Source organism: Pteropus vampyrus, unplaced genomic scaffold (genome assembly GCF_000151845.1).
Source record: "Pteropus vampyrus isolate Shadow unplaced genomic scaffold, Pvam_2.0 Scaffold543, whole genome shotgun sequence".
Taxonomy (NCBI): domain Eukaryota; kingdom Metazoa; phylum Chordata; class Mammalia; order Chiroptera; family Pteropodidae; genus Pteropus; species Pteropus vampyrus.
Window position 1 is genome coordinate 1,436,443 of NW_011889324.1, and position 4,659 is coordinate 1,441,101.

The 4,659-nt window shown below is 40.7% G+C and overlaps 1 pseudogene; it reads right to left on the minus strand.

The window, feature by feature from the left end:
• Positions 1-452: 452 nt before the first annotated feature.
• LOC105308072 lies at positions 453-1,936 on the minus strand (annotated as a pseudogene).
• Between the last annotated feature and the right edge of the window lie 2,723 nt (positions 1,937-4,659).

A 4,659-nucleotide genomic window follows, 5' to 3' on the forward strand; every position in this document is an offset into this window, starting at 1 on the left:
ATTACTATGTTTTGGGTATCTATGAGATGACTGTCCTGTGACACTGGTAGAATTGAATACTCAACTTTAAGTGATGTTCCAAGTGCAAGGGGCAAAAGTAAGGAAGGCAAAGTCTGGAGAGTTTGTGAAAATTTTGTGATATAGATGATGATGATGATGATGATGATGATGATGATAATGATGATGATGATGATTATCATCATTTTTACTTAAGTATTTTTTTGTGTGCTATTTTTTTTTTTTTGGTTTTGGCAGAGCTAGCTGAGACTTTATTTAGGAAAAAAAACACTTGACTTGGCTTTTAGTTGGGAGCATGGATAAGAGGTGGGCCCCCAGGCAGTTGACTCCCTGCCACCAGGGTTGGGCTTAGGACTGGGTCTCCTGTGCCTGATGTTCCCTTGCACAGCTCCTTTTCCATAGGCTCAGAGGCCAGGAGGGACCGCAGCAGCTGTTTACTTGGGTAGGAAGTCAAGTGACACAGACACCAGCTTCCCATCATGAATCTCAATCATCTTCACAAATACATTCTTGAAGAAACTGGTGTTGGTAGAACTGAAGGAGCTGGAGTCCCCACCAGAGCCAAAGTTGTACTGGAAGCTCAGGCTGTAGTTGAGTCCAGGGCTTGAGAGTTTCCTATAGTTTGGGCTCAGTCCACTTGACTAGCCACTCAGGTGTTCTTGGTATTGGTACTCATGTTTTGCATCTTAAACTCCAACCTACTCTCCTCACCCTCCAGCAGTTTGTTATAGGTTGCAATCTCTACATCTAGGACCAACTTGACATTCATGAGCTTCTGGTATTCACGCAGCTGCTGGGCATGTCCTGCTTGGTGGTTCTCAGAGCAACCTCCAGCTCAGCCTTCTTGACCTGAGCATCTTTGAGGGCCAGCTTCCCACACTGCTCAGCATGAGTGATGGCAGCCTCCAGGGAAGCCCGCTGGCCTTTGAGGGTCTGGATCTCAGCCTAGAGTCAGCTGATATTCTGGTTCATCTCATAAATTTAACTCTTCATATAACAAAGGTTGTCCCTGTGTTCCCAGCCGATGTCTCCAGCTCTTCGTATTTGATCTGGTACATGGTCTCAGGCTTGATGTGACTGTGGCTGGCGATCTCGTCATACAGGGCCTTGACCTCGGCAATGATGCCATCCAGGTCCAGGGAGTGATTGTTGTCCACAGACAGCACCACGGATGTGTCAAAGATCTGGGCCTGCAGCTCATGGATCTCTTCATATAGCTGCATGTAGAACTCGATCTCATTGGTCAGCCCTTCCAGGCGGAACTCCAGCTCTACTTTGTTTATGTAAGCTTCATCCACATCCTTCTTAAGGACAAATTAATTCTCCATGTCTGTGTGCTTGTTAATCTTATCCTCGTATCTATTCTTCAAGTCCTCCACGAACCCCTGCATGCTACCAAACTCTGACTACAGCCTCAGTTTCTCCTGGACCAGCATGTCCAGCTGCTGCTGAAGGTTGTTGATGTAGCTCTGGAACATGCTGTCCATGTTGTTGCCAGTCATCTTCTACTACTGCAGGAGGTTCCACTTGGTCTCCAGAATCTTGTCATGATGCTCCAGAATCCACACCTTGTTGATGAATGAGGCAAACTTGTTGAGGGTGTTAATCTGTTCCTTCTCCTGGGTGCCCACCACCAGGATGTTGAGGTCCACTTCCAGCTTCAGGAGGCTCAGCAGGCTTTGGTCCACTTGGACAGCTATGATACTCCCCATACCACCAGCCTGCCTCCTAGAACTGTGTTCAGATTCATGTGGATGCCTAGGCCAGCCCAGTAGCCACTGCCCACTCAGGAAAAGGTGGAAGTGCTAATATGAGTGCTGGGAGCACTTGAGTACGAGTTGCTGCTGAAGGCCCAGGGGCCAGAGGTAGACACCTTGTAGGTTTTTATGGTCCTCCTCATGGACATGGTAGAGGCTGGAGTGGAGGTAAGGAGACCGAAACAAAGAGTTGAGAAGGATCCCAAAAGCTGCTTTTTTTGTGTGCTATTATATGTAAGGCACTGGGTTAGGCACAATGAGTAAGATAAAGGTGAAGAGGACCCAACTGTAAAAAAGACAAATCTAGAAGAAAAAAAGAGGAAATGACAATATAAAGAGTCATATGAAAGCACCAAATGAAAATTGTCCCATTATAGTGTAAGCTTAAATTTATATAGCTATATTCCTGATCTTTAGTCTTAAATCTATTCAATACTTTTCTTCTTTACTATCAGCATAACTATACTTCTCTTTCCTAGATCATTTTGATTTGGATGTTCTGGATATGGAAAAGCGAAAAGACAAGTTCGCTTTATAGGCTAAAAGTGAAGAAACAAGAGGTAGGTGTATTAGTCAGGGATATATATATGTCTCCATATATATTTATATATGAGGAGATTTCTTGTAAGAATTGGCTTATGTGGTTATGGAGATCTAGAAATCCCACAATATGCCATCTGCAAGCTGGAGAAACAGGAAAGAGCCAGTGGAATAATTTAGTCTGAGTCCCAGGGCCTAAAAACCAGGGGAGGCTGTGATATAACTCCCAGTCTGAAGTCAAAGTCCTGAGAAGCAGGAGCTCCAATGTCAGAGCAGGAAAAGGTAGACATTCAAGCTCAAGAAAATAGAGTGATAATTCACTCTTCCTTTTAGTTTTTTTTTTTCTATCTAGACCCTCAAAGGATTATATATATATGATGCCTGCCCACATTGGTGATGTCAGGTCTCTTTACTCAGTCCACTGAATCAAATGCTAATCTCTTCCAGAAACACACTCATAGATACACCCAGAAATAATGTTTTACCAGCTATCTGGACATCCCCTAGTCCAGTCAAGAAGACCCATACATTTATCCATCATAGTAGGTAAAATGTCCTCTGGAAGCCAAGCTGTATGGAAGAGCTTAGGTTTTTAGGGATAAGTACACTGTGAGGGATAGTCCATTGCCAATCTATGGACAATCTACTAACTCTTACCATCTCAGAATATCCCGGGTGGTATTTTCTTTTGTGCCCTTGCCTTTTCTAGTTATTATTTTTCACTATAATTGCCAGATGAAAAGGTACGGGGTTAGAAATCCTGTCTATAATTCATGATCATCTTTTATTGTCAACCATCTAATAATTTCTATTGTAAAATTTCAAAATATGTCAGTGGCTATTCATTTATTTATTCTTAATACATATTTATCCATGTCTAATATATAACAGCAATGCTCTAGGAGCTGAGTATAAAGTGAATAGAACAGGTACTACTCTTGCTCTGGAGGAGCTTGAAATGTAATTAGAGAGAAATATATTTAGAAAATTGATTAAAAAATAAATGCATAATTACAAATTATAATAAGCACTGTAAAGGATAAATGAGCAGGCTCTGAAAGAGAGTAATAATGGGAGTTGTGCTACCAATTTAGATAGGTTGACCAAGAAAGGTTATTCTGAGGAAGTGATATTTCTGAGACCTGCTACAAAGGAGTCTGTTATCAAGGAAAGAGGACTGGGCTATGGGTATTCCATGCAGAGAAAACAGCATGTGTGAAAGTATGTGAGATGAGAAAAGCTTGTCATGATCTAGGACATGAAAGGAGCCCACTGTGACTGAGCCAAGTGAGTTGAGGTTTTGTAAAAAGGATAGAGAGACAGGCAAGGGCCAAATCATATATGGCTATGTAGGTTCTGGTAAATATCAGGATGTGAAGTTTATCCTAAATGTGAAGAAAATACGTTGAAGTATTTTAAGCAAGAGTCAGTGTGATTTATGCTTTAAAAAACAATTGTGTCCTATAGAGATATAATATGGGGGCAAGAAAGAACATCATTTAAGAAACTATTTGAGTAGTATAAGATAGATTTGTGGGAACTTGAGCTAGAATGATGTCAGGAAGGAAGGGCAAATTCAAGAGACAATTGTGACATTTTGTGAGAAAGGTCGATACTGTATTTACCCTTATTTGGGAAGCTGTGATAGAGAAAGTTTGAGGATAGAAGATCAGCTTGATGTATCATTCCTTACCATGTCACATGAATATTCCCATGTACTCAGTGCAGGGGCTAAATTGAATAAAACTCCAGGACACTCAACTCAGTATTAGTCTTGATTTGTTGGGTAGATATATTAATATAAACTGGTATATCCTCTGAGAATCCACTGAGGTGTGGGGATTTAAAATGTATTTAGTAAATGATGATAAATAGTGGTTAAAAAGAGTTAATTATTTTGAATTTGGATGAAATTCTTTTAAATATTTAGTTAAAATTTAATTTATTGAAAAATTATTAATGTTTGATTAATATTCAAGCTATTATATGCCTATAAGTACTCAGATCATACTAAGTACCATTGGGGACATCATGGAGGTATAAGATATTATTTTGGCTTTGTAACAAACTATCCCCAAAACCGTGGCTTAAAAGTGGTCACAAATATGATTGTTGACTTGACTTAGCTAGGCAGTATTTGACAGGTCTCTGGTTGTGTTAGAAATATAGTTATGGTCATATGGTGGTTGGAGTTGAGGTTATTACAAACACTTCTTCACTCTAGGTTCTGTGCCATACTGGGAAGACTCAAACAGCTGAAGTTTGGAACAGCTAGAGCACCCCAGACTTCTTTCTCTGTTTCTGTGTACTCTTTCCATGTGATCTCTCCACATGATGGTCTAAA